This window comes from Melozone crissalis, unplaced genomic scaffold, assembly GCF_028551555.1.
Source record: "Melozone crissalis strain CALT ecotype California unplaced genomic scaffold, PUWL_Pcris_2 ptg000027l_1, whole genome shotgun sequence".
Classification (NCBI taxonomy): domain Eukaryota; kingdom Metazoa; phylum Chordata; class Aves; order Passeriformes; family Passerellidae; genus Melozone; species Melozone crissalis.
Genome location: NW_026535805.1, coordinates 19,786,682 through 19,799,979, shown reverse-complemented (window position 1 = coordinate 19,799,979; position 13,298 = coordinate 19,786,682). Strand labels below are relative to the sequence as shown.

The 13,298-nt window shown below is 38.6% G+C and overlaps 1 protein-coding gene across 1 annotated transcript in view; it reads left to right on the top strand.

Moving 5' to 3' along the window:
- The window catches only part of PRKN (parkin RBR E3 ubiquitin protein ligase), a 675,053-nt gene that overhangs the window by 384,895 nt on the left and 276,860 nt on the right, over positions 1 to 13,298 (top strand).

Sequence of the window (13,298 nt, the reverse complement as noted above, 5' to 3'; positions counted from 1 at the left end):
ATCAGTAAAACATGGATAAATGATGTTACAGGCTTATTTGCAAGAAGGGATTTAAATGGAAAAACTGTTCTCATAATAAGTGTTGCAGTCTGTATGTCTTGCTATATTTCTAAACAAGAATTTATTATTCTGGAGCAGAATAGCTACATAATACAGTGACTACAAACCTGGTAACTAAATAAGGATTTTTATTGTGAGGCAATTGTTCCTCGATATCTCTTCTAGTTAGTTGACTTATAGAAAAGATCTTTGTGTGTATGTTCAGGATATCTCTGACTGAAGAACCTCAATATACTTCTTCCAAACCTGAAGCTTCTAATTTGCAGGGACATCAAACCATTCATGAAAATATATGTTACAAATTTTTGAGTTCTTGTAATGCTTTGACAAAAAAAGACCATTTTATATAACTATTAACTATGTAACATATTTCAATTTACTTAGTTTATTGATAAGTGTAGGGGTTCTTTTCTATCAGGGAAATTGCTATAGAGGTACAAGTTATTATGCCTTTGCATGCATAATTATTGTGATTGTCAGCTACATTCTGATTGCTTATTTTTTCTTAGTGGTGTGATTATCAAAGGCAGCAGTGCTGGGGGTTTTGGGTTCCCACATGGCACGAAGAACTAGAAATTTAAAAACATCTTTTCTTTGACAGGTAATCTGAACATTTTTGATGGGCAGTCATTAGAGAATAAAGCTGGGATTTGGCAGTTTCATTTTACAGACTCACTTTTCTACAGCATCATGCTAACAAAAATCTTGATGCCACAATGATTTGAATATGTTGAAAATGAGGGACGTGGAGCCCAAAGAGACATGTAGAGCAATTGTGAACTTGAAAGGTTTTCACCTGCGCTCTGACAGGCTCTTTTATCCTGAGCAACTTCCCCTATTCAAAATCAAGGTTCTCAATGCGGAGCACAAACAAAAAAGGCCTCTAATCATACTAAATTGTGAGGTTTTACTGTGCCTCACAAGGGAAAAGATTAACCATTAATAAACTGTTTTCATTAGTAACCTAAGCTACCATCTTATTTCCTTTTTGTTTTTTTTACTCTTACATATGATTAATCTTCTTGTCTGTTTGTAAATGCTACTTTCCTCAGCAAAACACTCTTATTCAAAGCTTCAGTTTCCCTCGAGTTTGTGATACTCTGTTCTCCTATTGCTGGTCCCAGCAACCACTCAATGGAAGCTTCTGTAGGATCTTTCTGTACGATCCACCATCACTGTATGGTAATGATAGAGATCTCTCCAAAGATAATGGCGGCTGCCTAATTGATTTTTCTTTTGCCTGTCTTTCCAAGAAATAAGTCCATTTTTCACAGTTTGAATTTTCCTGAGAATGTAAGAAGGACATTCCATTCCCTGGGCCTGTGACTGTGGCAATCATAGTAATTGTAGGCTCTGGTTATTTTTCTCTGTTTGAGATAAATGTCTTGATTTAGATTGTTTGTGAAAGACACTCATCCTGCTCCCACTGTGACGCTGTGAACCACAGGTATCAGACACTCCTCCTAATTCTGGCCCCCTATGTGCTGTCTCTGTTGTTCATCTGGTAAAAAAAAGGTGCCTATTACTCCAGACAAGTACTTTTATTTCCCAATGCCTTTTTACCTCTTTTGTTTATTTAGATTCTTATCTATCTCATGTTAGAAATTGTCTTTAATTCTCTATTTTATACTGTGCCTAGTATGACGAGGCATCATTCTTCCCTGTGTCTTTGGGTATGTCTATAATTCAGATATTGAATAGTAGTCACCTTTATCTAAGAACATCTAGTAAAACAGTGGCATTTTCATGAGCTGATAATTCATAGAAGCTCCATGAGTCTCTTCCTTCTATTGTAAACATTTTATGTTATTGCAGGGGATTCACACTAAAAAATCCTGAAAAACTCTGGAACTCAGAAGCCATCTTTGCTAGTGATTCCTAAGTGGTCTTAATGTTGAGGATTACTGAATCCATTCTAATTAATACTTCTGAATTAAATCTCAAACTTCCACTGAAGATGGCCTACAGACAGCATATTGTTGGGCCTAAGCAGAATCCATGATATGGCTTCATGTACCATTTTAGGATTGTGCTGATATTTTGGTGATACAGTCTGATATAGAAAATACCCTTTATGAGGATAACCTTTCCTCTGCTTTCTTCTCTTGTTGTTAACTGTTCAAGAAATTATGTTGTGGACTTTCAGAGGGACAAAAAAGACATTTAGGACAAATAACAAAAGAAAGAAAAAGCAGAAGAATAATTGGGACAAGATTTGAATCATAATTTTGAGATAATTTTTTTTTTTTTTGGTTCTTCAGCTTTGGGAAAAGTTTTGTGTATCTCTTGCAATTCTTTAAGGGATATTAATTTAACTCACTAATTTACTGATAGTGAGATTAACAGTGGAATGGCAGAAGGCTTTGAAAGTTTTGTCAAATGTTTTAGCAGCGTGTAAAGGGAGATACATAAGATAAAGAGAGAAGAGGAACAAGGTGCTCATAATATAAAGGAGATCAGAGAAATGCCAAAGGATATTAGGATCCAAATTCCATTAAAATCCTGTTTGGCAGAGGTGGGCCATTTCTCATTCACTTCTCCTCCAGAGCAAGTGTGTGAGACTGCTCTGATGCTGGCAAACTGAACTTCTGCTACACTTCTTTTCTGTTTCTTTAACATTTCTGTAATTTACTTCCATAGTCTAGATGCTGCTCAAGGAGATTTCTCTGTGCAGGGTGGATGGGAACTCTGGAACTGACAATAGAGAACTTGGCAGCCTTTGAATATTCGAGCTTTTTAAATGCCTTTTCTTTCCCTTGTGGCTTATCTGGCAGGCCGTTTTTCAGAGTTAGTCCAAAAATGCTAAAACCTCTACCACAAAGTTTACTTAATCAAGCTGGGCATAAATAATACTCAGTACTCTCATTTTCCTTGTTGAATTTTCTTCTTAATTAATTATGCTCAAAGTGTGTGTAATGTAAACTTACATTTTGAGAACAAATACCTTTTTCTGTTTTCTGACTTGCTGTTGAATTTCTTAGCTTTTCAGGTTCCATTTTCCTTAATTTGGATTTTTTGTTTGTTTTTCTCTGCCAGTAAAAATTATGGAGTGTGAAGAAAAATTACAAGATCTTGCTATCCACAGAACCCTGTCAAAACAGGATACACATTTTATCCAGTATAAATTACCAAGGAAAGCCCCTATCTGTGCTTTTTTCATGACAGTCTTTCTACGTTTTTTTGTAGTTACTTTCTTTTAGCAGAAATGTAGACAAGCTACTCAAAAGTTTACTAAGTTTGCAAGTGATACTAAATTGGAAGGGGCTGTTGACTCCCTTGAAAGGAGAGAGGCCCTGCACAGAGACCTGGACCATGACAGGCCTGGTCAATTGCCAATTGTATGAAGTTTAACAAACACAATGCCAGATTTTGCACCCAGGATGTACATAAGTATGTGCATTCTGAAATGGTGACATAATAATGATCCCAGGCAAAAAACCCCAAACCAGCAACAGCAACACCACCACCACCAATAAAAAAAAAATCACCAAAAAAAGAAAAATAAAATAACACATGATTTTCTGTTTTCAGAACAAGTATCTAGTGTCCTTGGGGAGTTAGGAGAGCTCTGCAAATGCTTTAATTGACAAATGTGTTCTACAGTACTTATAAGGGGATTTTTTTGCAAACCCAGTAGTAGTCAAGATCTGTATTTTTAATGCAAACAGTTTAGAACATACCATGAACTAGAGAAATAATGAAAAATACCCTTATTATTTTGTTAATATCTCCAGGATTCATGTTAAATGTTTGGTTAGTTTGTTTGCCTTGGCCTTTTTGGTTAGGTTTTTTATGTGTAGATCTGTTCAAGAGACCTGAGGAGTCATCAGTGGGGAAACCTAAACACAGGAATCCAAGACAAAGAATGAAGGTACTCAGTGCTGAAGCTTCTGATTCCAGAGCTAAAACCGTGGAGTCATTCTCTGATTTCGGATCAGTAAGAGCTCTATGGTGGGACCTTGATTTGAAATTGAAAATAAAAAGGGACATTATTTCTGACATTTGAGAGAATATAATATATTATATTTTCACAGAATTGCCATTTTAGAATAGATTCAGTACTTACTGTGGTATGGGTGTTGCTAAGTGTCTTTCTACTTGATGGAAATATCAGACTTTCCATCCCTGAAATACATTTCCTGAGGGTTGCATATCAGCAATGGGACTCTTTGCTGTACTGAAGATGATGTATTTCATTTGAGAAGATAACTGACAAGATATCAAGCTTATTTTGGCATGCAATTTAACATTCAACCCCAACAGTTGCAACTGCAGAAGTGGTTTTCAGATTCCAATGGTGGAAAAAGGAATAAAATGAAATCATACCGTAAACTCCCTTTCAGCTGTAATTGTTGCTTTTACTAAAGTTAATTTGCACAGAGAGAGAAGAGCGTAGGGACCAGCTCGATTTTCATCTGAGCAGAAGTACAAAAATTTTAATTTAAATATATAGAGTTGGGTAATTGATGCCAGAAAGATATCTTTTCTAAATGCTCAAACTTAGACCAGATTAACTGGGCTGAGACCTCTTCTTCGTTAAGTGAGTGGTAGTTATATCTCTAGTAACTTCTTTTAAGCACAGTTAAGAAAAATGGGCTTCTGTTAAGAAAAATGGGCTCCTGAACCTGTCATACCAATAAACATTCAGGCACTGTATTTTTTGGGTCTAGCTTCTGCATGTAGCCTGCTCCCTGGATAATCAGGCAGACATGCTTCAGCTGCTGGTTTCCAGTTGTTGCAATAATGTGCTAACATGCTGGTCCCCTGAAACAGGCTGCTTATTAACTGTGATGCCCAAAATGCCATCTGGAGTGTTATTCAGACATCTATAATTATTCTGTCTACTTCTATTTGATTGTCTGCTTTGTTTCACTATGCATGCTCTTTATTTCTTTTCATTTTTTTCTTTCCTTTTTTTTTCGTTATTTATCATGGAATCACTTCATTTTTTTGTACAGAAGTACCAAAAACTCCTATCTCCTCTATAAATTTATTTTACATAAAGCTGAACATGCGAACTCTCTAGAAGAAATTCTAGGAAACAAACTGCAAAATCTCTCAAGTAAGAGTAGGAAAAAATACCATAATAATCACTTTGGCAGAGACTAATAATCATAGAGGAACAAATTCTTTGCTTCATGCCTTTGTCCATTAATTCTAGCACATAGTGCATATAAAATATCTCCAATTTATATGACAGTGAGTTGCACTCTAAGTGTAAGTGGAAATGACTTTAAGAGGGGCAGGCCAGCATAGAACAGGTTCCTGAAGCAATGAAGTGGAAAGGGACATGTGAGTATGCCAGCTAAATTATTTGATCTGTTTATATCCTCGCTGTTCATTCTGCTATGTGAAATCACTCTTGATATCTTGCAAAAAACATGGGGGGGGAAATGGAATTATTTTATTTGGATAACAAACGTATTCTCTAGGGATTTCCTTTGACTTTTCAATACAGTGCTAGTTAGTTGCAACCAGCTGAGAAATGTGTCAAACTGAAAATAAAAATTAATATGAAGAAGCTAACTTGCTTGGCAATAAATGTGATAGATACTATGTGCCATATGAGTTAAACCGAAAAATTAACACATGCATCCCCTTGGTGTTTTCAGCACCAAGGTGTATTATATCTTCTTGAAATATGTCAGTTCTTATGACAGAATTGTCCCTACATCACTTGATGGCTGCTGCTTATCCAGGAAGCATCCAGAGTTTTCTCAGAGCAGCCCTTAGCTCTTCCTTTCTCTGTCTAGTCTTATGTGATTGGAAAATTTCTCTTATTCCAGTATAGAAAAGGGATGAGAGAGAGTTAAAGTCTTCAATGTGATCCCTGGCGAGTGCCCGCCCTGGCCAGAGAAGTATGTAAGAAGGATGAGGGGGTTCATAAATAGGCCATAGATTAATAAATAGTCTGTACTTAATTTTATTTTCTTGTGCTGGGAGAAGGGAATTTGTAATCCCAGCGCGGCGATTTGCGGACAGTATCCCCATCTAGGGGCGGATCTGAGAATCTGTCTGGGCTGTCAGAGCCTGCCGGTGGGGGAAGGGAGGCTTTGGGAAATACCCACATCCCGGCTGCTCGGGAATACAAACCAGTGCTCGCACAGCACGGTGCCTTTAGCTGCGGGATGTGGTGGAAGGAGCTGCTTAGACTAAGACTCGGAAGAACCACGAGGGTTTCGCAGGTTGCTGATGTGGCCGAGCTGCGGGTGCCACGGCCCGGCCCGAGGTGTGGGGGAGCCCGGCCTGGCCCGGCCCGGCCTGGCAGCACCGGGGGGAGCGGGCAGCGCCCGGGCTGGGCTGCCTGCAGGGCAGGGATACAGGGACGCAGGGAACAGGGCAGGGGCGCAGGGAACAGGGCAGGGGCACAGGGAGCAGGGCAGGGATACAGGGATCAGGGCAGGATGCTCGGACAAGGGCGCCTCTGTCTCTGCAGGATGTCAATGGGTGGCCGCTGCTTTTGAAGCGTCCTGCACCGCGTTCATTTTGAATTTGAGTGGCTGCGCTTTATCTGGGCTCTTGTAGAGGTCCGTGGTGAGATGGAACACAGAGGCTGAGGTCTCTCCCAGAACAGATAACCTCGTGTCCTTTGAGAAAATGATATTACAGATGAGGCCCAGGTCTCTGGCAGGACAGCATGGGAAAGCTTGCACTGGGGCCATGTAAATTGTGCCTGATATTGAGAGAGAAGCATTTTGCTCTTTAGCCCTTAACTTTCGTGATCCACTTTATTTACGTAATTATCGTTGTTGTTGCTGCTGGTTTTTCTTGCCTTTTCATGTAAAAATGCTCTGTGTGAAAATTCATCTTTGAAGATAAAAATATATAACTAGCAAGGCAGTTACAAAATATTCTGTGATGTTATTGAAGTGACCTTGTTGCTTTCTTTTTTTCACTGCATCCTCTTTCTTTTTCTGAAATAAAATTATTTGAACAGGATAACCTCTTGTAACTTTATTGAAAAATGTGACCTGCTCAGTCAGTTGCTCTTGCAGAGCTCTCTTAGCTTGGGGACAGAGAAAAGGAAAAATGACTGCATGTAAGGCTCTAGATTTAAGGTCAGCCATTCTGGCTGATGAATTTAACAGAATTATGTACAGCATTTTCCTCCCTATCCTCCTTCTGATGGAGTGATCCTGAGTAGAAGGAATAACCAGATTAGGGTTTTGACGTGACTATTTGCATAAATGAGCCAGTATGTGCAACTGGAACGAACAGCCTAGCACTGGCAAAGCTCCAGAGACCCTAAATCAAATACCAGAGAGAGAGAGAAATACAGAGAGGGAAGGGAGAATACTGTATTCAAACACAAGATATTGGGACAAATATTGCACAGCTGAGTCACTGTGGGATGTTTATGATAAAATAATCCTATTCAGCTCTCCCACTCTAATAATTGTGCACAAGTTCTGATGAAACAAATTCTTGACTCAACTATTTTTTTTTTTAAGAAAAAGATGTTTTCTCTGTGCAGCACCAAGTTCCTCGGCTCTTTTGAAATAATAAGCATATTTTCCACATTAACACACACAAAAAATACTGTGTTGGGTAGCAAAGCCAAAGTCCAAGCAAGGCTTCTTACACATGATGTGCATTAGTAATAAAACTTGTGAGCTCTGTTGCTGTTTTTATGCAGGCATGTTCTGTGTGGCAGCCCATTTATGCATTTTCCACTGTGCTGGGGCTTACATCACTGTCGTATTAGCCTAAGCAGAATAGAGCAGATTGTTTATTTTGGTTGAGCTCCGCTTCAGGCTGTAACATCAGATGTAGCTCCTAGAGTGACAAATTCCAATTGCAGTGTCACAGATTAAACAAGGGTACAGAGGAGCCCTGCAAGCAGTTTTGTTTCTCATGGGAGTGAAAGGATACTGTGCTTGCTAAAGTTAGTGTGTGTGATCCCACCACGACCAAAATAAAATCGTCTGCTCTCATAACTCTCTTCTGTTTAAAAATTATATAGCCCAGAACCCCTTTTGTTGTACACTCTTCAGTTTGGGGTTTCAATAGTCAGTTGAAGTTAGTCACCTTTTATTTATGAACAGTGCAACTCTGCATTACTTTTATGAAACAGTAATTTTTAGCTTTGTTTATTCTACTGTATGGCAATATTTCATTCATAAAATCACAGACTCAAAAATCAATTGTGGAACTTTTTGAGGTCATTTGTTCCAGACCCCTGCTGAAGCAGGATCACCTAGAGCAAATTGCTCGCACCATTTCCAGATGGCTTTGGAATATCTCCAAAGATGGAGACCCCACAACCTGTGGGAAATCTGTGTCAACTCTTGGTCAAATTCACAGTATAAATGTTTCTCCTTATGTCCTTATGTAAAAGCTCCTGCGTTTCAGTTTATGCCCTTTGTCTCTGGTTCTGTCACCAAACACCACAGAAAAGAGATTGTCTGTCCTCTTTACACCTTCCCTTCAGAAGCCTTTATTTTGTTGAGGTCCCGCTGAAGCTTTTCTTCCCCAGGCTGAACAGCGCCAGCTCCCTCAGCCTCTCCTTATGTGGGAGGTGCTCCTGTCCATTAATCATTTTAATGGCTCTGTGCTGGAATCTCTCCTGTGGCTCCCTGTCCCTCTTGCACTGGGGAGCACAGAACTGGACCCTGCACACCAGGTGTGCTTTATCAGTGCTGAGCAGAGCAGTAGGATCAACACACCTCCTAACTCAGCCCATGGTACCATTAGCTGTTTCTGTGGCAAGAGCTTATTGCTGACTAACATTCAACTCAGTGTCCTTGAAGAAGCTGAATTCTGCTCTGCTAAAGCCCAGGGTTGTTACATTTTGTTCTGCCTCCTCCTTTCAGCATCCAGAATTCCACTGTCTCATAGGCCCTGCAGACAAGGCTGCCTTCAGCCCTCACATATCCAACAAGCCCCTCATTTTTAAAAGCATGAAAACTAACAGAGCACCTTTTCTTGTCGCTCCTCTGTCACTTGGATCAGCAAGTTACACATTTATACACTTCACTTAGCAACCACATGTTGCACTAGCACGGTTTCTAGGAGGAGTAAGTATCGCCTCTACTGGGGAGCATTAATGTTACCAGCAGAAAACATTTGAAGGTACTTGCTTCCTAGAAACAGGTGCCTTAGTTTTATCTCATCTAGACTTTTTTGCAATATCCATGACAGATAAGAATAGTGACATTTTAGAATATGAGATGCTTATACAACTAACTACAGTGAATAATAAATAAAAAACAAGTAAATCAGATAAAATGGCTAGGAGTTCCTCAAACTTTTCAAGTGGCCTCTTTGCCCATTTTGAAGACAAGTATTTTTGTAATAGACTTCCTTTCATCTCATCCTTAAAATGTGCACTGTTGTTACCAGTAAGACCTGACTGAAGATTTTGACATCTTTAAGATAGTTCCATTAACATGTGACATTTTTGCTGCAATTTCCCAATTGTTCCATTTGTGACCCATTATCTGAGAAGCACCATGAGAGAGAGCTGTGAGTACTTTGTTTACCAGAAAATTTTGATCTCCCACTGGTTTTACAGCTGACTACAGTTTCACTGTCCTCAGTGTGTAGTCAGTTCTGATTAATGCAGAACTAAGCAAGATTAAATTTAGGCCCATCCTCTGAGTACAGATAAGAATCTTGACAGGGTTGCTGAAGCTCTTCACCTTTCAAGGTACATAAGAAACATCTCCCATGGAATTTACAGCATGTGCAGGATGTTGAAGGTCATGTGGGCATGTGTGGCTTTTAAAGAGATGCAGTTCCATTCCACCCCTACTCCTACCCCCTGCCAACATAACCAACCCTACCATCCAACTGTTAGGTAAAGGAAAAGGTCTTATTTCATCATATGGCTACTCAAAAATTAATACTAAAAGGTCAAAGTTTTCTTAGTAGTTGCTTGAATGTGAAATTAAATATGAATAACACTAAGAAATCCTTTGGCAATGTACAACGTGCTGTGTTTATCATAAACCTGTTGCCTCTGTGTTCCTAGAAGTTGGGATTTATACAATAAACTGGCCTTGATTTGAAAATGATAGCTGAAAGTAGAATTAGAGAGATGTTGAAGGAGGAACCTGGAGAAAAGAGAGAATAAACCCAAAGTATTAGGGAATTAATGTTGAAGGAAAGTGAGTTGCTGTAGGGAGTGCTCCATTTATTCAAATTATTAAAGAACTAGCTGCTGAAACTGTTGTATCTGTCAATGGGAAATGCAGGAAAATATCTCTAAAAAGAAAATAGCTACAAAGACTGAAATAAACAAGTAGCTAGTCATATGTTTAGATCTCTGGAATGTCTCTGTATGGTATAGTAGGTAGATGTACAGACACAAAGAGAAGCAAAGGTTGAAACTCTGACTGGAGGGAAGCAAATAAATTTCTTCCTGCTTTTTAATATATGTATTTAATTGTGAAGTTCAGGATTCTGTATTTTCAATTCTCTCTGTTACAAGTAGTTGATGTTAGGAATCACAATGCCTCAACAGAGATCAGGGATATTTTTTTTCCATTGTCAGCTGACATGTCAAGGTGGTTTTTTTAGCTGTTATGTTCACAGAGTGCAGGACACAGATATTTCTGCACTTCTGTCACTTCATGTTTAACTTTAAAAGGAATATGTGAAGCAGAATTGGAAGATATGTAAGCAGCTGACATGTCATATGCACTTGGAAATGTGTCCTGAATACTAACAGTGTCGCTTCTAATCCGATAAGCCTCACCCCTTGTAACAAGGCTGTCTGTAGTGAGGCCAGTCCTCAAATAAGAATGTCCTTTGCCCAAGTGCACTGGAACCCTGTGCAGGCACTATTTATAAAGGCTGTGCCACTCCAGTGTGCAGCAGAGCACGTGTGGGCTGGTGATTCAGAGCCGGGGGCTGCGCGTTCCTGGTGCCACGAGACAAGGAAATGTCATTGTCCTCACACTTTGCCAAAGCAGGCTGGGGTTCAAGGGCTGCTCTCTTCTACAGCTCATGTTCAGAAACAGAAGGAAAACCTAATGAATCACACATGGCTGAACAGATCACTGTCAGGGTAGCTAATGTTCCACAGAGCGGAGAACATAATTTGTACCTTATATAATGGGGAATATGTGAGTCAGTTTTGATAAAAATTGGCCTGAACCTTCTTTGGGGGATCAACCATGCTCACAGGGTTTGGCAGTTTCTGTAAGAACTTTTTCTTGAATCCATACAGTTGGATTGCTGACTATTCCTAGTCAGTTCAAAGATTATATTTGTTTTGGTTGCGTCTTTTTTTCTTTTTCCTTCTCAGACTGCACATTACTTCCAGTTTGAGAAGTTCCCACAAAGGAGGAGTGAGGCAGAGTCTGCTGCAGTACCTGTGTAGCCAAAATGTAACTGCTAGGAAGCCTGGTGCAAATAGTAGTACTGTGAACATCCTAAAAAGTGATGCCTTATTGCTCTTACCGATTTAACTTGATGCATTTTTTTCTGAACTCATTCTGAGCTCTAAATCAGGTCAGGCAAAGTATAGCAGTGAGATTCGGTGGCCTTAACCAGTGCTCCAAACTCCTGAATAAGTGATAAGAAAAACAGGTTGATTATAGTATTGGGGGTGGAGGGAGAAAGATACCGTTTTGACAGACAACGAAGTTTCGGTAAAACTTTTCTCAGTTAGTTTTATTTCAGAAATGAACTTTCTGTCACCCTCCACTTAAAAATGCAAAGATGTCCAATGAATGCTAAAGCAGAATGTTTTCAGCTAAAATTAAGCAGATGTACAGGTGCAAACCTGTTTTCTGTATGCAGCTGCTGTGCAATTAAATTTTTTAGATGTGATTAAAACACCTGGTCTGCCCTTGTCAATAAAAGTTGTTATTTTTCACTTTGAATTATATCCTTGTAGTTATTCGAAGAAGTGTAAGGCCAAATTGTGGTCAGATAAAATAAATAACGATTTAGCAATTGGTTATAATTCAAACAGAATCAGAGGAAAGAAGTGACAAGTCAACTTTTCTGTTAGTCATTTTGGAAACTTAAATGCCAGTGTTCTGTGTAGTTTTTCATTGCAGTGATGTAATTGTTCTTCTGCAGAAATGCAATGCATTTCTGTTTTAACTGCAGAGAAGCAGCAACAAATTCCTACCAGATTCAGTCATTGCTTTTGTGCTATCAAAGTCTAAGTTGTGTACGCCAGTTTAGAAATTAATGTGATGGTTGGGCCCAAGACAGCACCCTTTCTCTTGAAGAAAACATGAATCCTGTGTATGAATTACTTTCTAAGACATGAAATGGTGCTGAGAGGAGGATGTGTGATTTTGGACAAGTTTGTTCTCTGCCTGTCTTTACTTGTTAACATAATTTGCACAGCTGCATTTTCAATGTGCCCTCCAATTCTCATCAGTGAATTTCAACGTTCTCTTCATTATTACCAGAAAAGGTTCTGTCTTTGTGAGACTAGAGTTTGATAGTGTATGATATATGTGGTAGAAAATACGTGAATTAGAGTTATTTTTAAATTAAATATCAAGCATCTGTTGACATTTCATTTCTCAGTATTGTTACATGTAAACTTGATAATAGTGTAATTGAATAATGTTTTACATGGGTCATGTACATGAATTGTAACTTTGGATATGGAATTTCATATCCCATTTATTGGATATGGAATTTAATATCCCAACTATTGCAGTTTATTCTGTGAATGGACCCATATACCATGTGGCATTTTGATTATTTTGAAACATAATAAAGAAACAAGTCTCCCCTAGTTTAAGAACAGCTTTTTACTAAGCATCTTTTAGGGTTTCAAGGCAGAAAGTCTGCAATTTTTTGTGGTTCAGTTTTTTCTTGTTTTATCTGACACAATCTGCAGACTACAGTTTACCAAATGTACTTTTGCTTGATTGCTAACATTAAAAAAACCCTGTTCATTTTTTACCACATACAGTCTTAATCTCAGAGGTTATTTTTGCATGGCATCTAAAGTAAAAACCAAAATCTAATCAAGTCATGTCTCTATATTCTGATCAGTTTGAGGTTTTTTTCTGAAACAAAGTAGGTGAATGTCCTCTTTTAAACAGCACTGATATTTTCAGGAACTTATGAATATAAAAACTTCAAGTAAATATTAAAGGTAAAAACTATACCTTGTAGTACAGCTTTCATATCTAATGTTTCAACTGAATAGAGAAAGTGTAATAGTCTGAATGCTTCTGTTAAAAGTAGAGGATAGGGATTGCTGAATGATCTAATTCCCAATGATCATTGGTAAATACCAAGGAAGGGTTGTCATTTTT